Source organism: Papio anubis, chromosome 5 (assembly GCF_008728515.1).
Source record: "Papio anubis isolate 15944 chromosome 5, Panubis1.0, whole genome shotgun sequence".
Lineage (NCBI taxonomy): Eukaryota > Metazoa > Chordata > Mammalia > Primates > Cercopithecidae > Papio > Papio anubis.
Genome location: NC_044980.1, coordinates 39,916,025 through 39,940,575, shown reverse-complemented (window position 1 = coordinate 39,940,575; position 24,551 = coordinate 39,916,025). Strand labels below are relative to the sequence as shown.

The window sequence follows — 24,551 nt, the reverse complement described above, 5'->3', positions numbered from 1 at the left end:
GGCAGGACCCCCTGTGGCTATCGCTCTCATTGGCTGCCCCTCTGAGCCATACCCAATGGCCTGAATGAATAGAGTGTTCTCTGGGTCTTTCCATGTAAGGTAATCCTCTGGGGAGTCTTCTGATCTCATAATATATCCATTCCAGCATGCTCACCTCCCTCAGCATTTTTGCTTCCTCTAAAATCTGCCTTAGCAACTCAAGCATTTCAATTTCACTCAGCAGGGCTACCACTTTTTCCAGGCTTCTAAGAACCATCCAAGCAGTTAACTTTACCCATCCCCTGGGGTCTCTGACAGGGTGCTAAATCTTATGTTTGAGAAAGTATTCCTAAGTCAGTGAAGTCTTACTTTTGTTTTGAAAAAGATATCAAATACAAACTGAAATATTTGCAACTGAAATGTGTGATATCTGTGATTTTATTTCAATATTCCAACAGAAAGTTAAATAAAATACAATGTTTATGCATGGACTTAGAATATGAAAATGTTAGTAACCATCGAAACTGGTTGATAGACACGTAAGAGTATGTGTTTGGTTATTATTGTAAATTCCCTCTTTTGTGTGTATATTTGAAAATATCCATACTGAAAAGATAGACAACAAAAAGACATTAGAAAGCGTCAAATATTTTATTTTCCTGTGGAGTTTCAATGTTGGATTTTTTTAATGGAAGGTAAAAAGAAAAGTTTAAATGTAATGAGATCGGGCAATGTGAGAGCAGAGCAAATGAAAGAAGAGAAAGGAAAGAGGAAGTGAAAAAGAGAATGAGGAGGAGGAAGGGGGAGAAAAAAAGGAATGCCCTGTATATAATAGGGTTTGGTGGAGATTAAAAACTTATATATAACTGAAATACCACCTCCTCAACATTTTTTGCTTGCCTTCACTTTAATTGAAAGACCTTGTTCCCACATAAGCAAGTTCCAGATACTAAACTCAAGTGGTAATATATCACTGCATTCATTTCCTTTCTTTGAGATACTTCAATCAAGTTTTCAAATGGTTATGTAAGTAAAGTGAATTATGAGGCTGAGAGAAAAAACAGCAAATAACTTTTGTAGATTTAGAAAAGAAGGAAAGTTTCAGAAACCACAAATGATTTCTCTACATTGCTGAAATGAATAAGAATGAAGTTAATTTTCCAGCACTTTGGGAGGCCGAGGCAGGTGGGATCGCTTGAGGTCAGGAGTTCGAGACCAGCCCGGCCAACATGGTTAAACCCCATCTCTATTAAAAATGCAAAAATAAGATGATGTGGTGGTGCATTCCTGTAGTCCCAGCTACTCAGGAGGCTGAGGCAGGACAATCTCTTGAACCTGAGAGGCGGAGGTTGCAGTGAGCCAAAATCGTGCCACTGCATTCCAGCTTAGGCAACAAAGCAAGACTGTCTCAAAAAAGAAAAAATGAAGCTAATTTAAGACAACCACCAAAAAAAATGTTTCCTATCTCTGTCCATCACTGTTTCTTTGGTGATTTATGTTTTTTTCTCTAATAATTGAAAAACTATACCAGTAATACATGATAAGATTCATAATATGAAAGACTGTTCATTCTTCTCCATTTGCCTACTCTTCTGTCCATAGATAGTGTCACAGAAGAGAGAAAATAATATGAGTATAGATATAAACATGAGTAAAGATAAAAGTAAGATAGTTACATAGATTATGTAGATATAAAGACAGATCTTTTTTACACACATAGGGCCATATTTTACATATTGGTCTGCAACCTTTTTATTCTATTAACAATAGGTCTTTGATATCTTGTCATATCAGTACATATAGGTCTACTTCATGACATTTTATATTATAATTATAACATGCTCTACTTAATGACTTTCCAACTGATGAATGTCATGGATTGACTTGTGTTTCCCAAAAAGATATATTAAAATCCTAACCTTCAGTTCTGGTGAATGTGACCTCATTTCAATAGAGTCTTCACAGATGTAATTAAGTTAAGATGAGGCGTACTGAATTAAGTTGGGCTGAAATGGCTGATGTCTTTATAAGAGACAGAGACACAGAGATGCAGACACAGGAGAGAATACTAGAGATTGCTGACAAACCACCACCAGCTTGGAAGAGGCAAGAAAGGATTCTGCTCTAAAGGTTTCAAGAGGGAGTTTGTCTCTGCTAATGCCTTGCTTTTTGACTTCTAGCCTCCAGAACTGTAGGATGATTAATTTTTGTTGTTTTAAGCTGCCATTTTTTGTTATGTTGTTATGGCAGCCTTAGGAAACTAATGCAGTGAATATTTAGATTGTTCACAAATGTTTACACTGCAATACCATCCATGTACACAGGGAATATCTCTCTTTAATACATCATCCAAACCCAATCAACCAACAATTCCAAAACATTCCAACAAGGGAGAAGATGTCCTAGGACTCAGGTGTATCTCACTTAAAATCATAGAGGAAAATTCATATAACTGTGATGGTCATTGTTATAACAAAAAAAAGATTCATATGGTTTGACGAATGTTCTGTATAGTATTTAAAGGAGGCACAATTATTTCAGTGAGAAAAGATAGTTGTGTTCAATTATTGATAAATGTTTTTTTAAAACGATACCCCGGAAAGACCTAGCCTGAGCAATCAGAGAACAGAAAGAAATAAAGGGCATCCAAATTGGAAAAGAGGAAGTCAAACTATCACTGTTCACTGATGATATGATTCTATACCTAGAAAACCCTAAAGACTCATCCAAAAAGCTCTTAGATCTGATAAATGAATTCAGTAAAGTCTCAGGTTACAAAATCAATGTACACAAATCAGTAGCACTGCTATACACCAACAATGACCAAGCTGATAATTAAATCAAGAACTCAATCCTGTTTACAACAGCTTCAAATACATATACATAAATATTTAGGAATATACTTAACTAAGGAGGTGAAAAATATCTACAAGAAAAACTACAAAACACTGCTGAAAGAAATCATAGATGACACAAACAAATGGAAACATATCCCATGCTTATGGATGGGAAGAATCAATATTGTGAAAATGGCCATACCACCCAAAGCAATCTACAGATTCAGTGTCATTTCCAGAAAAATACCATCATCATTCACAAAACTAGAAAAAAAAAAATCCTAAAATTCATATGGAACCAGAAAGGAAATTTCGTGCCAAAGCAATACCAAGCAAAAAGAACAAAGCTGGAGGCATCACATTACCTGACTATATAACAAGGATATAGTTACCAAAACAGCATGGTACTGTTATTTAAAAAGGCACATAGACCAGCAGGGCACAGTGGCTGAAAACTGTAATCCCAGCACTTTGGGAGTCCGAGGTGGGTGAATCATGAGGTCAGGAGATCGAGACCACTCTGGCTAACACGGTGAAACCCTGTCTCTACTAAAAAATACAAAAAAAAAAATTAGCCAGGCATGGTGGTGGGTGCCTGTAGTCCCAGCTACTCGGGAGGCTGAGGCAGGAGAATGGTGTGAACCTAGGAGGCGGAGCTTGCAGTGAGTTGAGATAGCACCACTGCACTCCAGCCTGGGTGACAGAGTGAGACTCCATCTCAAAAAAAAAAAAACAAGGGAGGGGCGAGCATGTAGACCAATGGAACAGAATAGAGAGCCCAGAAATAAAGCCGAATATTTACAGCCAACTGATCTTTGACAAAGCATACAAAAACATAAACTGAGGAAGGGGCACCCTATTTAATAAATGGTGCTTGGAAAACTGGTAAGCCACATGTAGAAAAATGAAACTGGATCCCCATCTCACCTTATACAAAAATAAGCTCAAGATGGATCAAAGATTTAAATCTAACACCTGAAATCATAACAGTTCTAGAAGATAACATCAGAGAAACTCATCTGGACATTGGCTTAGGCAAAGGATTCATGACTAAGACCCCAAAAGCAAATGCAACAAATACAAAAATAAATAAATGGAAACTAATTAAACTAAAAAAGCTTCTGCAAAGAAAAAAAAAATTTGTAGAGTAAGCAGACAACCCATAGAGTAGGAGAAAATATTCGCAAACTACGCATTTGACAAAAGACTAGTATTCAGAATCTGCAAGGAGCTCAAACAAATCAACAAGAAAAAAAAACGAACAATCTCATCAAAAAGTATGCAAAGGATATGAATAGACTTTTCTCGAAAGAAGATACGCAAAAAGCCAGCATTATTTCTTCTTGGCCTTTTGGCTAAGATCAAGTGTACAAACAGCCAACAAACATGAAAAACTGGTCAACATCACTAATCAGGGAAATGCAAATTAAAAACACAATGAGACACCACCTAACTCCTGAAAGAATGGCCATAATTAAAATGTCAAAAAACAATAGATGTTGGCATGAATGTGATGCAAATGGAACACTTTTACACTGTTGGTGGGAATGTAAATTAGTATAACCACTATGGAAAAAACTATGGAGATTCCTTAAACAACTAAAATTAGAACTACCATTTGATTAGCAACCCCACTACCAGTTATCTACCCATAGGAAAAGAAGTCATTATATGAAAAAGGCACATACACACGCATTTTTATAGAAGCACAATTTGCAATTGCAAAGATATGGAACCAATCTAAGTTCTCATCAACCAATGAGTGGATAAAGAAAATATGATATATATACATGACAGAACACCACTCAGCCATAAAAAGGAACAAAATAATGTCTTTTGCAGCAACTTAGATGGAGCTGGAGGCCATTATTCTAAGTGAAGTAACTCAGGAATGAAAACCAAATATCATATGTTCTCACTTATAAGTGAGATTTAAGCTAAGAGGATGCAAAGACACAATAATAATATAATAGACTTTGGGGACTTGGTGGGGGGAAGATTGGGAGGGAAGTAAGGAATAAAAGATTATATATTGGGTACAGTGTACACTGCTCAGGTGATGGTTACACTAGAATCTCAGAAGTCATCATTAAATAACTTAGCCATGTAACCAAAAACCACCTGTACCCCCAAAACTCTTGAAATATTTTTAAAAATAAAATTTTTAAAAGATACTCTGCAACTTCATTATACAAGAATGGCATAATACTATATGTCAAACTTGAAAAATTTATGCAATCATCTTACAGAAAAACATTCTTATAAACTACAGATATTTAAATTATTTTCACTATAGTGTTTAGTATATACTTTTTATATAAATTGGATCACACTATGATACATTGTTCTGTGACTATTTTTTCACTTAATATGTTTGGAGTATTTTTCACAAAGGAATATGCAGAGAAGTCATATTTCCCTCTCTCTCTACTACATTGTTAGAAATTAAGAGGCAACCAACATTTAGCTATTACAAATGATGCAGTATTGAGCATCACTGAACATAAATTTTCATCCAGAAGTATCTCTAAGTATCAGATTTCTAGAAGTGGGATTTCTATATCAAGTGAGATGATATACAAATGGCAAATAAGCATATGAAGGGATGTTCCACATCATACATCATTAGGGAATAGCAAATTAAAACAATAGTGAGATATTCCTACACAGCTTTTTGAATGGCTAAAATCCAAAACACTGAAAACATCAAATACTGACAAGGATATGAAACAACGAGAACTCTAATTCATTTACTGATGGAATCCAAAATGGTACAGCCAGTTTGGAAGACAGTCTGGCAGTTTCTTATAAAACTAAATATTGTCTTACCACACAATCCAGTAATTATGCTCTTCAGTATTTACCAAATGAGTTGAAAATGTATGTCCACACAAAAACCTGCACATGAATGTTTATAGCACTTTACTTACTATTGCCAAATCTTGTAAGCAATCAAGATGTCGTTCAATTGGTGAATGGATACAGGAACTGTAGTGCATCCATACAATGGAATATTATTCACCAATAAAAAGAAAAGAGCCCAAGTCATGAAAAGACACAGAGGAGCCTTAAATGCATATTACTAAGTGAAATAAGCTAGTCTGAAACAGATACATAGTATAAGATTCCAACTACACAACACTGTGGGAAAAGCAAAGCTATGGAGACAGTAAAAAGATCAGCTGTTTAATCCCAGCACTTTGGGAGGCCGAGACGGGCGGATCACGAGGTCAGGAGAGCGAGACCATCCCGGCTAACACGGTGAAATTCCTTCTCTGCTAAAACACACACAAAAAATAGCCGGGTGAGGTGGCGGGCGCCTGTCATCCCAGCTACTCGGGAGGCTGAGGCAGGAGAATGACATAAACCTGGGAGGCGGAGCTTGCAGTGAGCTGAGACCCGGCCACTGCACTCCAGCCTGGGCGACAGAACGAGACTCTGTCTCAAAAAAAGAAAAAAAGATCAGTTGTTGCCAGGGAATTAGGGGGAGAGAGGGATGATTAGGTAGAACACAGAGGATTTTTAGGGCAGTAACATTATTTTCTAAGATACTGCAATGGCAGATACATGATATTATACTTTTGTTAAAACCCATAGAACTATACAACACAGAGTGAATCCTAATATAAACTATGTACTTTAGTTAATGATAATGTATTAATATTGGTTCACTAATTGTAGCAAGTGTGCTACACAAATGAAAGATAATGATAACAGAGGAAACTGGTGAGAGGGAAAATTACAGGAGGACCCTGTACCTTCTACTCAATTTTTACGTGAATCTAAAACTGCTCTAAAAAATGCCCACTTTTCTATTCAACACCATGTTGGCTACTATATGTTTTTTTACCTTTGTCAGTCTGAGAGCAAAAAGACATTAAATATTATTTGGGTTGCATACTATTTTTCAGAAAAAAACATTTAATATATATAAAAAGTAATAATTATAAGTTATGGTCACATACTACGTTATTTTTCCATTTACATGCTATTAGAGAATAGCAAATATAATTGATGCTGCTTTGAAGGAGCAAAAATCTTAAAAGACCCTCAATAATCTGTCTCTGTCAACTTCTTACTAAAGCTTCAATCAATAAATAACGGACAAACAGAAGTTCCAAGCAGATTAAAGGATTAAATGTATTTTTCATTATAGCTGTAAAAAATATTGGAAGGGTGACAAATATTTTTAATTATAAAATAAATGAAGAAATTATGAAGACAATGACCTTTTTTATTCCAAAAAATATATAATTTCTGCTCTTCAAAACAAATAAAAAATCCCACAAAAATAAAAAGGTGAAGAACTGCCCAAATTCTTTTTGTGAACTTTCTAGGCTACAGCTCACCACTTTCTTTCTCATTGAGCTCACTGGATTCTAACCATGCTTAATACACAATATCAGAGAAAGGTGCTAACGTTTTGGAGGAATATAAACTCACAACCCCAAATAATAAGAAATTTAAGGAGTACAACTTCTTCCAAAAAAAATTGATCAACATATACCATTGGAAATGAAATGAATATAATAACAGCCCAAAAATGTTTAAATAAGTATGATAAATATACAAAAGGAAATTAAGAAATTATGAGTAGTAAATAAAAATAATGAACTTTTTAAGTTAATAATTAAAATAAAATTAGAAATATTAAATCAGAAAAAGATAAATTGAAAAAACACAATCAATGAGATAAACACTAAAATGAATACACCTGAACAAAGAATTAATGGGTTCTTTCTAGCAATTCTAGAAATCTTCCTAAATGGAATAGAAAGAGGAGAATAGTGCAAAAATATAAAAAGAAAGTTTAAGAAAAATGAAAATAAGATTACAATTGCCAGCATCTGCTTAATAAAACTTCCAGAAGCAGACAAATATAAAAATAATGAGGAGGAGATACTTAGAAAATAATTGCTATCATCCTTCAGAGTCAAGTAAGATAAATACCTTTATGTTGAAGGAATACAGAGAATACCCTACAAGGGAGACTAAAATTATATCTATATGCAGTATAGTAAATGTTAAGAATATAAAAAATAGGCTGGGTGTGGTGGTTCACACCTTTAATCCCACCACTTTGGGAGACTGAGGCAGGTGGATCACCTGAGGTCACGAGTTCAAGACCAGCCTGGCCAACATGGTGAAGCCCTGTTTTTACTAAACATACAAAAATTAGCAGGGTGTGGTGGTGCACGCCTGTAATCCCAGCTACTCGCGAGGCTGAGGCAGGAGAATCACTTGAACCTGGGAGGTGGAGGTTGCAGTGAGCCAAGATCACGCCACTGCACTCCAGCCTGGGCGATAAGAGCGAAACTCTGTCCCCACCCCACCCCACACCCAAAAAATACAATATAAAAAATAAAGGAAAACTAAAGCTTCTGGGAAGCAAGAACAAATTCCCTACAAAGGAAAAAGAATCTGTTTTAATCAGACCCTCAAATAACGTCAATGGATGCAAGAAGAAAATGAAAGAACAGGTTTAAAATGTTAACAGGAAGTAACTTAAACCTTGAATTGCATACCCAGACAAATTGTCACTCAGATGTAAGGGTTTAATAAAAATATTCCTAGACACAAAGGCCTTAGAAGATTTGTCACAAAAAGTCCCTTATTGGATAGCTTTGGGAAAAGTACTCAAATTATTAATAGAAAACAAACAAACACAGGTGATTCTGTAAGAGAAATTAAGGGTAATCAAACACACTTTCATAAATTTTATTGTTAAAAAAAAGAAATCAATACCAAAAAATTACATATATCAAATAACCTGTAAGAGGACATAACAAAAAAATCTAACTGTGAATGGTGGGGGCAGGTGAGAAAGAAACAAGGGGACAAGAGAGATGCTGATACTCTGTTTTCTAGCAAAAGACATGATTTCTGGATGATTTCAGGATGAGGAGAAATGACTTAACGGGTACCGTGTACATTATTCAGGTGATAAATTAAAGCCTTGACTTTACCACTGCTTAACGTATCCGTATAACAATATTACAATTGCACCCCATAATTTAGATTTTTTTTTAAAAAAGAAATGTTAAAAGTAAAAGAATAGAAAACTCTTATTATGCAAATGGAGATATATATAGTTAATTTTTTAAAAAATTATCATAGAGATGAGTTATTACATAATTATACAATGTTCAATTCACCAGGAAAATGTAGCACTTTAAAATATGTATGCCTCAAATAAAGTAATCTTAATATAAATAAAGCAAAAGTTAATAACTTGTAGGGGGAATTTAGTAAATCATCTTTATAGTAGATGATTGTAATATATCTCACAACGTTGACAGGTGACGCAGAAAACAATTTAGAAGAGTTGTAGATGATTTGAACACAACTAAAGTATCATCATGAACATATTCTTATGTGACTTGCAGTCCAGAAAGTAATCTTGAAGAGATTCCGGAGTTCATTTAGGCCATTTGCATACCAATGCTGCTGATAGCAATCAGAGATCTTGTGATTCTCCCTTCCCTGATATGTTAAAGGACAGTTCCCTACATAGTCACTCAAAAGGAGAGGGAGGAACTAAGCCCTCATGGCCATTTGGCACAAAAGATTTTTTCTTCCTCACATATGTAGAAGTCTGCACTCAACTAGAGTACAGATTTTTCCAAACCATGCATACAACATTTACAAAATTTGACCATCTGCTGAAACATATCAATTCCCAACAAATTTTGGTGAATCGATGCAATAAAAACTGTGTTCTCCAACCACAATACATTTCAGATAGGAGCTAATAACAAAAAAGATAAATTATGAATACCTGCATGTTAGAAAATCTTTTAAAATATATTTTTAAATATCTCTCAGGTCAAGAAAGACACCATAATAAAAAATTTTAAATACTTAGAAATGAATGATAATCAAAACTGATATTATCAAAATTTCTGGAAGGCAGTGACAGTGGTGCTTCATGTATTATAATTATATTTTCAGATCATATACCTTTAAGGCTAGAGACTAAAAAGCTAAAACAACAGAATAAATCTAAAAGAAGTAAAAAGATCTTAAAGATGAGAGAAGATACAAATGACATTTTTTTAAATATATAATGTAATCAACCAAACCAAATTCACAATTCTAATGAAGTAGACAATATTTTTGGTATGATTGGTAGTGGAGGGAAAACAGAGAGACAAGAAATAGTATTTTAAATGAAAAATGGAGTATAACTGTAAATACTGCAGAGACTGAAAAGAAAATGAGGGAATACAACTTAATGCTAACAAATTTGAAAGCTTAAGAATAATTAACAAATGCCTTTAATAATTTAACAAAACTGACTAAAGGAGATGTAGAAAGATTGCGTTTTCCTATAACTAGTAAAGGATATAAAGTAAAAATTTTAAAATTTCCTACAGAGAAAAGAGCAGGTCTAGATAGTCACACAGTTTATTCTAAACCAGTGGTCCCCTACCTTTTTGGCAACAGGGACCAGTTTCATGGAAGACAATTTTTCCACAGGATGGAGCAGGGAGGGGAGGAATGGAGGGGATGTGGGGATGGTTTGGGGATGAAACTGTTCCACCTCAGATCATCAGGCATTAGATTCTCTTAAGGAACAAACAACCCAAGTCCCTCCATGCGCAGTTCACAATAAGGCTTCCGCTCCTATGAGAATCTAATGCTCCTGCTGATCTGACAGGAGGTGGGGCTCAGGCGATAATGCTTATTCACCCAGGGCTCACCTCCTCCTCACTGGTTCATGGTCGGGGGGCTGGGGACCCCTGTAATCTAGACAATTCTTCCAGAAAATAATATTAGAGGAAATAGACTTCAATTCACTTGTCAAGTCTTTAACAATAAGAGAAGACAAGATATAGCATACAAAAGAAAAATTGCAAGCTCATTATATCCATGATAAATATAGATGTAAAAACTATAATGAAAATACTAGCAAACCTTACTCAAAAGTGTATGAAAATGTATCATCCCCAAATTGTTTACCCCAGAATTACAAGCTGAGTTAATATTAGAAAATCTATAAATACCATTTTCTATCTACATGAGTAAATTGAGATCAATACTTTATTAAATTCAAAACCCATTCATGATAAAGATCTGGCTCTTAGAAAACTAGAAATGGAAGGATAACTATTTTTTTTAACCTACAACAAGCATGATCTTAAGTGAGGAAACATTAAAAGAGTTGCTATAAAGAGAGAAATGCCTGCTATCTCCGCTTCTTTTAACATTGTACTGAAAGTTCTACTCAGTATAAATTCAAGAACTGTCATTATTTGAAGCTAATATTATTTCTACACAAAACACTAAAAAGTCTCTTAAAAAAGTATTTAAAATAATAGAAGTATAGGAAGATAGCTTTATATAATATAAAAATTGCTACATTACAGCAACAAGGAACAAGAAAACATAATTTTCTAAATTTACAATTGTAACAAAAATTATAAAGTATTCAGGAATAAATAAAACTATGTGCAAGACTGGTACATAGAAAATTACATAACTTTGCTGAAGGGAATTTCTAAAAACCTAAGTAAATGGAGATACCATCCCATGTTCATGAATGGATAGAAAGATAATATTACAAAAATATCAGTTCTCCAATTGATGTAAAGATGTAATGCAATTCAAATAAAAATTCCTAAAAGTTTTGTTGAGGAAATGAGAGGGAACTTAATAAGTAGATTCTAAAAAGTAAATAGAAGAACAAAGGGCTAAGAATAGCTAAGACTAGTGAAGTAGCTGCTCTACTAGATATAAAGCTGTTTTTATGGAACTGTAATAATTAAGATGGTATTACATAGATGCTGAGAAATGCCAATAAACAGATACAACAGAACAGAGAGCCTCGGAGAAGATCCACCTTCATGTGGAACTTTAATAAATGGTAAAAGTCAAGTGGCAGGTTGTTGGGAAAGGAGGAGCCTATTTAATTAATGCTGCTGGAAAATTGGTCATTCATATGGAAAAAAATGAAATTTGATTTCTACCTCAATCATATTCAACAATCAACTATAGATGGATTAAGAACATAGATGTTAAAAACAAAACTTTAAAACCCTCAGAAAACATAAGGTGAATATCTTTTTGATCTTGAGGTAAGGGAGGATACACTCTGTGTATCTTGTGTATCTTTTGACCATGAAGCAAAATCGATTAATTCAATTTGAAAATTTTGTTCAGTAAGACACCTAACAAATAATTATCAAACAAGCTATAAACCAGCAAAATATATTTGCAAATAAATAACTGACAATAAAATAGCATCAAGGATGTTTAAAGAATTCCTACAAATAAATAAAGAAATGGCAAACAATCAAATATGAAAATAATCAAGAGAAATGAATAGGTCCTTAATATGGTTTGGCTTTGTGTCCCTACCCAAATCTCATCTTGAATTGTATGATAGTCCCCAGGTGTTGAGGAAGGAACCTGGTGGAAGATGATTGGATCATGGGGAAGGTTTCCCCCATGCCGTTCTCATGATAGTGAGTTCTCATGAGATCTGAGATCTGGTTTTAAAAGCGTTTGGCAAGTTCCTCCTTCATGTACTTCTCCTTGTGAAGAAAGTGCCTGCTTCCCCTTCACCTTTTGCCATGATTGTAATTTTCCTGAGGCCTCCACAGTCATATGGAACTGTGAGTAAACTAAACATCCTTTGTTTATAAATTACCCAGTCTCAGGTAGTATAGTTACAGAAGTATGAGAATGGACTAATACAGACCTTCATAATATAGAAAAATAAATAAAAAAATATTCAAGAAAATCCAAATCAAATCACAATGAAAACTAAATATACTCCCATATTATTAGGAAAAATAAAATCTGACAATACCAAGCACAAGGGGTAAGCTACTACTGGGTCCATTTATGTACTGCTGATGGAGTGTAATTATCATAAACACTTTGGAACATACTGTAGTATTATACTATATAGTTAAGCATCCATGTACTCTACAACTTAGCAATCCCAATTATAAGGGTATAACCTGGAGAAATTCCTGTACATCTTGCCTGCAGACATGAGAAAAAGTCCATATAATTTCTAGGTTGTAATAGTGAAAAATTAGAGAATAAAAAATAAAACTTGGGGCCCAAGATGGCCGAATAAGAACAGCTCCAGCCTCCAGCACCCAGCATGAGTGACACATAAGATGAGTGATTTCTGCATTTTCAACCAAGGTACTGGGTTCGTCTCTCTGGGGCATGTCAGATAGTCAGTGCTGGTCAATGGATGGAGCCCAACCAGTGAGAGCTGAAGCAGGGGGAGGCATCGCCTCACCTGGGAAGCGCAAGGGGGAAGGGAATTCCTTCTCCTAGTCAAGGGAAACTGAGACACACAACATCTGGAAAATCGGGTAACTCCCACGCTCATACTGTGCTTTACCAAGTGTCTTAGCAAACAGCACACCAGGAGATTATATTCCACACCTGGCCTGGAGGGTCCCACACCTACGGAGCCTCCCTCATTGCTAGCACAGCAGTCTGAGATCTAACTGCAAGGCAGCAGCGAGACTGGGGTGGGGCGCTCACCATTGCTGAGGCTTAAGTAGGTAAACAAAGCCTCCGGGAAGCTCGAACTGGGTGGTGCCCACGACAGCTCAAGGAGGCCTACCTTCCTCTGTAGACTCCACCTCTGGGGACAGGATATAGCTAAACAAAAAGCAACAGAAACCTCTGCAGATGTAAATGTCCCATCTGACAGCTTTGAAGAGAGCAGTGGTTCTCCTAGCACGGAGGATGAGATCTGAGAACAGACAGACTGCCTGCTCAAGTGGGTCCCTGACCCCTGAGTAGCCTAACTGGGAGACATCCCCCACTAGGTGAAGACTGACACCTCACACCTCACACGGCTGGGTACATCTCCAAGACGAAGCTTCCAGAGCAAGAATCAGACAGTAACACTTGCTATTCAGCAATATTCTATCTTCTGCAGCCTCTGCTGCTGATACCCCAGGCAAACAGGGCCTGACGAGGACCTCAAGCAAACTCCAACAGACCTGCAGCTGAGGGTCCTGACTGTTAGAATGAAAACTAACAAACACAAAGGACACACACACCAAAACCTCATCAGTATGTCACCATCATCAAAGAACAAAGGCAGATAAAACCACAGGGATGGGGAAAAGCAGTGCAGAAAAGTTGGAAATTCAGAAAATCAGAGCTCATCTCCCCCTCCAAAGGAACACAGTTCATCGCCAGCAACGGAACAAAGCTGGACAGAGAATGACTTTGACGAGTTGACAGAAGGCTTCAGTCAATCAAACTTCTCAGAGCTAAAGGAAGCACTACGGACCCAGTGCAAAGAAACTAAAAACCTTGAAAAAACAATGGAAGAATGGAGAACTAAAATAGCCAATGCAAAGAAGTCCATAAACGAACTGATAGAGATGAAAACCATGACACGAGAACTACGTGACAAATACACAAGCTTCAGTAACTGACTCGATCAACTGGAAGAAAGAGTATCAGTGATTGAGGATCAAATGAATGAAAGGAAGCGAGAAGAGAAGTTTAGAGTAAAAAGAAGTGAATAAAGCCTCCAAGAAATAAGGGACTATGTGAAAAGACCAAATCTATGTCTGATTGGTGTGCCTGAAAGTGACAGGAAGAATGGAACCAAGTTGGAAAACACTCTGCAGGATATTATCCAGGAGAACTTCCCCAACCTAGTAAGGCAGGCCAACGTTCAAATTCAAGAAATACAGAGAACACCACAAAGATACTCCTTGAGAAGAACAACTCCAAGACACATAATTGTCAGGTTCACCAAAGTTGAAATGAAGGAAAAAGTCTTAAGGGGAGCCAGAGAGAAAGGTCGGGTTACCCGCAAAGGGAAGCCCATCAGCCTAACAGCAGATCTCTTGGCAGAAAATCTACAAGCCAGAAGAGAGTAGGGGCCAATATTCAACATTCTTAAAGACAAGAATTTTCAACCCAGAATTTCATATCCAGTCAAACTAAGTTTCATAAGTGAAGGAGAAATAAAATCTTTTACAGACAAGCAAATGCTGAGAGATTTTGTCACCACTAGGCCTGCCCTACAAGAGATCCTGAAGAAAGCACTAAACATGGAAAGGAACAACCGGTACCAGTCATTGCAAAAACATGCCAAAATGTAAAGACCATCAATGCTAGGAAGAAACGGCATCAACTAATGAGCAAAATAACCAGCTAATACCATAATGGCAGGATCAAGTTCAAACATAACAATATTAACCTTAAATGTAAATGGACTAAATGGTCCAATTAAAAGACACAGACTGGCAAATTGGATAAAGAGTCAAGACCCATCAGTCTGCTGTATTCAGGAGATCCATCTCACATGCAGAGACACACATAGGCTCAAAATAAAGGGATGGAGGAAGAACTACCAAGCAAATGGAAAACAAAAAAAGGCGGGGTTGCAATCCTAGTCTCTGATAAAACACACTTTAAACCATCAAAGATCAAAAGAGACAAAGAAGGCCATTACATAATGGTAAAGGGATCAATTCAACAAGAAGAGCTAACTATTCCTAAATACATATGCACCCAATACAGGAGCACCTAGATTCATAGAGTAAGTCTTTAGAGACTTACAAAGAGACTTAGACTCCCATACAATAATAATGGGAGACTTCAACACCCCACTGTCAACATTAGACAGATCAACGAGACAGAAAGTTAACAAGGATATCCAGGAACTGAACTCAGCTCTGCACCAAGCAGACCTAACAGACATCTACAGAACTCTCCACCCCAAATCAACAGAATATACATTCTTCTCAGCACCACATCACACTTATTCCAAAATTGACCACATGGAAGTAAAGCACTCCTCAGCAAACGTAAAAGAATAGAAATTATAACAAACTGTCTCTCAGACCACAGTGCAATCAAATTAGAACTCAGGACAAAGAAACTCAATCAAAACCACTCAACTACACGGAAACTGAACAACCTGCTCCTGAATGACCACTGGGTATGTAACGAAATGAAGGCAGAAATACAGATGTTCTTTGAAACCAATGAGAACAAAGATACAACATTCCAGAATCTCTGGGACATATTTAAAGCAGTGTGTAGAGGGAAATTTAGAGCACTAAATGTCCACAAGAGAAAGCAGGAAAGATCTAAAATTGACACTCTAACATCACAATTAAAAGAACTAGCAAAGCAAGAGCAAACACATTCAAAAGCTAGCAGAAGGCAAGAAATAAGTAAGATCAGAGCAGAACTGAAGGAGATAGAGACACAAAAAAATCCTCCAAAAAATCAATGAATCCATGAGTTGGTTTTGAAAGATCAACAAACTGATAGGACCGCTAGCAAGACTAATAAAGAAGAAAAGAGAGAAGAAACAAATAGATGCAATAAAAAATGATAAAGCGGATATCACCACCAACCCCACAGAAATACAAACTACCATCAGAGAATACTATAAATACCTCTATGCAAATAAACTAGAAAACCTAGAAGAAATGGATAAATTGCTGGACACATACACTCCAAGACTAAACCAGGAAGAAGTTGAATCCCTGAATAGACTAATATATTCTGGAAATTGAGGCCATAATTAGCTAGCCTACCAACCAAAAAAAAGTCCAGCATCAGACAGGTCTACAGCCGAATTCCCACAGCAGATTCCCCCTACTAATAAATGGTGCTGGGAAAATTGGCTAGCCATAAGTAGAAAGCTGAACTGATCCTTTCCTTTCTACTCCTCTTTATATGAAAAATTAATTCAAGATGGACAGACTAAAATGTTAGAATTCAAAACCATAAAAATCCTAGAAGAAAGTCCCAGGTAATACCATTCAGGACATGTGTGGCATGGGCAAGGACTTCATGTCTAAAACACCAAAGCAATGACAACAAAAGCCAAAATTGACAAATGGGATTCTCATTAAATCCGAAGAGCCGCACAGCAAAAGAAACTACCATCAGAGTGAACAGGCAACCTACAGAATGGGAGCAGATTTTGCAATCTACCCATCTTGACAAAGGCCACATCCTGAACTCAAAGAATCCCTAAAACAAATTCTATAAGAAACAAAACAACCCCATCAAAAAGTGGGCAAAGGATATGAACAGACAGTTCTCAAAAGAAGACATTTATACAGCCAACAGACACATGAAAAAAGGCTCATCATCACTGGCCATCAGAGAAATGCAAATCAAAACCACAATGAGATACCATTCACACCAAAGAATGGCAATTCAAAAGTCAGGACAGGTGCTGAGAGGACACGAGAAATAGGAACACTTTTATTACTGTTGTGGACTGTAAAACTAGTTCAACCATTGTGGAAAACAGTGTGGTGATTCCTCAAGGATTCAGAACTAGAAATACCATTTGACCCAGCCATCCCATTACTGGCATATACCCAGCGATTTGGTAAATCAGTTCATAAAGACACATGCACACGCATGTTTACGGTGGCATTGGCCCACAACAGCAAAGACTTGAACCAACCCAAATGTCCATCAGTGACACGGATTGAAGGTACGTGGCACACATACACCATGGAATACTATGCAGCCATAAAAAGGGTGAGTCTGTGCCCATTCTCAGCAAACGATCGCAAGAACAGAAAACTAAACACTGCTTGTTCTTACTCATAGGTGGGAATTCAACAATGAGATCACTTGGACACAGGAAGGGGAACATCACACACTGGGGTATATTGTGGGGATGAGGGAGGGGGGAGGGATAGCATTAGGAGATATACCTAATGTAAATGACAAGTTAATGTGTGCTGCACACCAACATGGCACATGTATACATATGTAACAAACCTGCACATTGTGCACATGTACCCTAGAACTTTAAGTATAATTTTTTTAAAAAAAAGAAAAACTAGAAATAAACTAAGTGTCACAAAAATTCTCATTATTGAAAATATGGGCAAAAATAAAGAAGAAAATACAGGAATATTATCTTCAGTATTTTTCCTATCTGTAAATACAATTTAATGGGATAATACTATAAATGCAGTCTTGTATTCTATCCTTTTAAGTTCACGAATGGGCTGATACTCAGCTGGAAAGCACTGTACAACCCTTTTAGTTCTGAAAATATTAAAATATTTCCACCGTGGTCAGAAATGATTGTCGCCCCAAGTTTGCTCATTTGCCCCTAGGAAACTTGGGTCAGCTCCACTACTGGACTTCCTTACATTTCATCAACTAGAGGAATATTTCTGACACTGCCAGACAGTTCCAGATGTCTACTCCAGCATAATGGTCAGAATCCCATATGATAAGTTGCACCTGTACCATACAGGTATACTATGTCCATGTAATTCATTTTTTAAATTATCACAATGCCTGTGTTATGAATATGCCATAATTTATTCAATTATGTTCTTATTATTGCACAATTAAGGTCTTAAATATATTTTCATTTTATAAATATCACTGTTATTGGTATCCTTGTTTCATTGTTTGTGAAATTGCAAGTGGGTCACAAAAGGATAATACTGCTAAAGCACTTGGTATATGCTGCCTAATCTCAACGATACTTTTAAAACGTGGCATTTGTTTGACTTGAAAAACACTCTGTAAAGCAAAGGAACCTCCAAGTCCAAAAGCTCCTGAAAATATAAGAGCACTCCACTATAAGAATTTTCACAACAACTAAAATAAATATGTACTGGAATTTAACACTTAAGAAAACTTTCTTGTTAGATATTATTTCTTTCATTTGACAGTCAAAACAATTCTGTAGAAGTGTATGACAGATATTTCCATTGGTAACTTGCTCAAAAACAATCAATTAATAATTCATACAGCAAAGACTAAAATGAATCTTCTACATCCACGTGCATTTTCCCTATTCCATAGCCTTCAATTTGATTTAATATTGTATATGCACATTAGTTAATAGTAACCTTTTTCAAATGAGTGTAATTAGAGGTTTATTCTCATCTTTCACTTTAACTTTGACATTGCAGAAACAGCCACTAGGAGCTAGTATTGACTTTATCCAGATTATACCTATAATATCCTCAAAGCTGGGTGACCTCTATTCCATGCTCGTAAATGCACTCCAGTTGCTGATGAGCCTAGACAAAATGTCATGGTTTATTTTTATCTCTGACATAAGAGTTATTTTATCACTCCCATTCAACTTGTAGACAATAAATAAAAATTGAGGTGCTCTATGAAAGAAAAATATGTTGAATAGTCCTAATGAACCCAATAGAGGGTATATTTATTCCCAGAATTATTTGTTTCACTTTAAGCGGAAAATTCATTTGGTCTCATCCTTCCATTCTGCCTCATCTACACAAATTGGCATCCTTTCATAACCAAAGCCTATATTCTTCTGCAATAAAAATATTCCTGATTTTTTTTTGTTTGGGGGGAATTTGATGCATCCCTTGACAACAAATCTGTTTCCATCCAGTTTTATAATGTCAATTTAGTTTTAAACACATCCCCTTACGCACTCCCAGGGTGCAGCATCTCTCTGTTACTTTAGACTTCAATCTGCTGCAGCTTTAGAGAATGCTGTGGTTTGTCTGCGGTTCATGTTTACTTTTAGAGTTATATGACTTCCATCAGAAATCACAAATCTATCTTAACTCAGTTTAGACTCGTGTTCTGACAAAAATGTTTGTTCCAGGAGAGTTTCAATAAGCATGTTGTGAAAGATAATTGAAGGAACTAATTCCCTAGGGAGGCATGACAGCCTTAGAATATGTTCATCCGTACCTCTCTGGTAGAATTTAAAGTGTCCTAGGTATTTGATTCATGTCACCAAACAATGTTAGGTGATGATTCATTTAAAGATAAAGATTATTAAATGAGTCTGATAAATAAAGAACAACCCCATAAAGAAAGATGAAAAGGTAATTGAACGAAAAAATGTTTGCAGAGGGAGAGACCTGCCATTCGTTAAGTGCATGCTAGGTTCTAAATCCTTCATGCAATCATAAAAAGTAGATATTACTACAATCCTCATTTTACAGATGACAAAACTGATCATATAAATAGCAGAGCCAAGATGTGAATCGAGGTCTGTTAGTTATAAAACCACTGATCTTTTCAGCTTTGTGTACTACAGTGCATATGTTGAATAAGCATGTGATCTGGCCTTAGTGGTAGGGATTAATGCTCCCAACCCTCACTGCTTCCTATTAAGATGCCTTTTGTCATGAAACTTCATATGGCCCTATCACTGTGGAAAGAGGTACCCCTTATATCTCAATTCTAGTTCCAACATGTAACTTACTTTGGACAATGGGATATTAATAGGCATTATGTAAGCAGTGGCTTGAAGAGCATTTGCAAGACTGGACTTGTGCAACAGGGAAAGTTCAATCATGCAAATGAGCACCAGCACCGTGAGAAAGACTCACTGGTCCAGAGACAGGATGAAAAACACATGAATCAAATCCACCCAGCTTGCACCAGGTGAGCCCAGTGAGTTGCAGGCACATGAGTAAATGTAGCCATGACCACCAGAACCATCCAGCCACACCATCCCCAGTTCAGTCACTTTGGTCAACCTACAGATCTGTGAAAACAAATGCTATTGTTTCAAGCCACTGAGTTTTGAGATGATTTGTTATCAACAATTTTGTGGCAATAGCTAATGAGTATACCTCCTTATACTCTATACCATAGGCATAAGGAATTAGGTTGTGATGCATGTTTTTCTTTTCTTTTTAATACTACAGGTTGCACAACTTACAAAAGATTGAATATTGTTTCTATACACAGTTTAGGGAAATTTTTCAAAGAAATAATCCTAGAAGTGTTCCCTAAGAGTCTTTGAAATATTGAAATGACACAGCCATGATACACAATTAAACAACTATGAAATAAAAAGTCCCATTTAAAGTTTATAATGTTTTTTAATTCTTGCTTTTTTCTTATTATTGCCCTTTTACTAACACTCAGGGTATGCTTCTATTTCATATATTCTTTAGTGGCTGCAGTCCACCTCTTAGAATAGGTCTTTGTGCACATGCACACGTATGTTTATTGCGGCACTATTCACAATAGCAAAGACTTGGAATCAACCCAAATGTCCATCAGTGACAGACTGGATTAAGAAAATGTGGCATATATTACCATGAATACTATGCAGCCATAAAAAGGATGAGTTTGTGTCCTTTGTAGGACATGGATGCAGTTGGAAACCATCATTCTCAGCAAACTATTGCAAGAACAGAAAACCAAACACCGCATGTTCTCACTCATAGGTGGGAACTGAACAATGAGATCACTTGGACTCGAAGGGAACATCGACAATCGGGCCTATCATGGGAGGGGGGAGGGGAGGGATTGCATTGAGAGTTATACCTGATGTAAATGACGAGTTGATGGGTGCTGACGAGTTGATGGGTGCAGCACACCAACATGGCACAAGTATACATATATAACAAACTCAAAAATGCTATGCAATATGTACCCTAGAACTTAAAGTATAATGTAAAAAAAAAAGAAAGGAAAAAAAATAAAAATAAAAATAAAAAGAATAGGTCTTTGTGGCTATATATCAAACTTTTACCCATACTTGAAGACTTAGCTCCAATTTTCTCTCTTTAATAAATATTGCTATCAGCTAGCCTCCCTTTCTATCCTAATGACTTGCCACTAGCCAAAAATAATCTCTGTCACACAGTTTCACACAGTTTTCCATGGCAATTTATCTGCCCCTTTTTATAGCCTCTTAATGTTTTGCAGTAGAGTTTTGAGGTATTTTTGTGCATTCTAACCCATCTGCTATACAGTAGGTCACAAGCTGAATTGCCTCCGGAAGCCAAGATGAAAATGATGATTAAATAGAGCTGGCAAATGGCAATCAAGGGTGGTGGGGGTTCTAACGAAACAAAAGAGCATATCCCATCAGAAGGGAGAACACTGCACTTGGGTCCACCTAGTTTTTGTCAACAGGAGAATATAAGATCAGAGTTGACAAATCTTCCAATTTTTAAGAAGATTAAAAAATTCACATTTTTATGTAAAATTTCCCAACTTTATGTGAAAATATTCATCTTAAAATATTGCCAGGGTAGATTTCGTTAGTGTTTTGAATTCGTTCTATTCCTGCAATAAAATTACATACCCACTTTCCTGGGGCAGAATGCAATACCCTGCCCCACTTAGAAAGGCGTTGACTGTACATTGTACTCCAAGTCTAGCCAGAGTTTTAAATGTGCCACCAGTAGTATCTGATCACAAAATGAGAGACACATGAAGCAGACCTGAACCCTGACCCGCAAGCAGAGTCACCCCAGCTGACCTGAAGACACGTGAGCAAAAAAGTCAAATATGTGTTGTGTGCCGTTGAGATTTCCAGGGTTGCATTGTACACAACATTTTTGTGTCTAGAATCTGACTTTTAAAATTGGCCCTACATTTTAAGAGAAAAGTTAAAGCACAAAACATTCTGGTAACCAAGTTTCACTCACAGCCTCTAGGTCTCAACCTCCATTACCGGGAGTTTTTTGAAGTGTGAAACAGGTTCACTGTGCACTGCTTACCAGCTTGACTGAGGCTGATGAGACAGAATACACCCACATGTAACAAGTTACATAAAGCAGCTTTATTACTTACAGATAGACTGCAAGAGAAAACAGAAGCCTAGGATTTCCGCAAGGCTCAGAAAAGCTGCCCACAGCAGATGGATTCTCAACTGCACATGCCCCAGTTGTACCACAGATAACTGACCCCAAAAAACAGCCTGCCCTGGGTTTTATACACCAAGGTTGTGCAGCTCTCTGGGCTAAATCATTGAAGGATATCATGTTTCCAGTGGGAGATTGGAACAGAGCCTAGGCTACTCTGGCCAGCTTCTCTTTATCTCAGGATCTTACATCTTCAGCACATTCTGCAGTTATTTTTGAGAACTACAAGCAAGAAAGTGGGGAGACATTGGTTGGTCTAAGGACACCTGGAGAACTGTCCTACATGATAGGCATTCATAGTGAGTGTACTTCTATTTAATTTCCTTGTTTCTCGTCTTTGCAATATCAAACATCCTGTCCATTATAGGGAAAAAAAAAAAAAAAAAAAACTAATGTTTTACCTAAGAACTGCCACTTTACATCAAATCTATTCTTTTGAAAGATAAAAAAACGTATTTTGCAGAATCAGATTATGGGCAGATCAATCTCAAAACGATGCTGAGTCATCACTAGAGTAAACTAACTTGAGATTCCACACACTATTACATACATAAACCCTACAAAAGTAAATAGGACCCTTGAATGGAAATTTGATAAGCCTCCTCCTCATCACTGGCTTACCTCTATTGAGTATTCTGAAACAAATAGGAGCTATCTCATTTAGCAACAAGCTGACAATTCAAAGTTGGCTGCAGTACTAATCCTGGATAACTAAAAATGTCATGCATAAAGAAGTTTATTTCTCTCTCTAGAGGTTTGTTTCACTGTCCTGGTTCGTACACAGACTCATCAGTGTCTGAGGTCTTCTACAGTACTTTTCTGCCATCCTAAATGACACCATTATTCTCAAGTCAAAATGACTCACTACAATATCCACATTCCAGTCCACAAGGAGGTGGAAGGAAGCAGAGGCCGGCCTCCTTTACTTAAACAGGCATGACCTTAAAGTTGTACACAGCACCTCTGTTCACATCCTAAAGGCCAGAGCATTGTCACATGGCTCCTTGATGGCAAGGAAGGCTGAGAAATGTAGTTTTTATGAAAATGTTGCTACCCAGCTAAAGCTTTTCAACTACCATTGAAGGAGAGAATATATATTTAAGAGACAGTTAGTCTCTGTGTAACATTCAGATAAACATTTTGACAACTTTTTAAACATTCGTTCTGCTTTGGTCAGTGCATGTTAATTCATAAGTAGATCTGTATGTACATTTCTTTAATATGAATCACTTTTCTCCCTTACTTCCACTAAATAAATATTGAGGAAAGAGGTTTTAAGAAATATATTTAAAATAGGACCATAACTTTAGTCTGCCTGAAATGGTCAGAGGATTTTTCTTGCTACCACAGGATCAATATTGGGTAAACTTCATTTTGAAATAAAAAGCGTATGACTTTTACAAATGATACTCAGGCAGATGAACTGTATTTATTCACTACATGGTTAGTGGTCATCTATTTATTGAAGGACAGCCATGGGCAAGTCATTTTGTTAGGCAGAGGGCATAGGAATACACAGCAAAATGCACGTGATCCTTGCCTTCATGATATCATCCACATAATCACAAAATAGAAACATGATTACAAATGGAAGTAAGTGCAATTAAAGCTGATTCAGAGTGCCTGGCAGTATGTAGACAATGGGGATATGAAGATAAATGAGCCCTTAGAGACCACAAAAAGTTTCTCCTTTTGCACTCCAGCATTGACTCTAGCTCTCTTTGTGTATCTTTTGCATTGAGGGGAGACCTAAGGGATTCCCAAAAAACATGCCACTCAGAAAGTTAGCTTATTAGCTTCCAGACACCACAGAGTTATACCTGTTAAGAGTAATGTATTAAAAAAAAAAGTGATGTATTAATATAGCAATTAATTTTTACTCTAATCTAGTTTTCTTCCAAAAAAAAAAAAAAAAAAAAAAAAAAAAAGCTGAGTAGCCTGTATGAATAATAGAAAACAGCTCAAGGATGTGTTTGTTCCAAATGATGCTCTCTGTTTCTCTCCTGGAAGTCTTATTGAACTGCCAAAATGATAATGGACTTCATTAAAAGCACTGCCAACAATTACTGCTCAGCAGAAATGAAGGAGTATGCTGGGAAATTGCCATTGCTGTGCCAAGATTCTGGGTCTA

At 36.5% G+C, this 24,551-nt stretch overlaps 1 long non-coding RNA gene across 2 annotated transcripts in view; it reads right to left on the bottom strand.

Moving 5' to 3' along the window:
- Positions 1-24,551, bottom strand: part of LOC110743447 — a 63,304-nt gene that overhangs the window by 22,205 nt on the left and 16,548 nt on the right. The gene's annotated exons all lie outside the window — the stretch shown is intronic.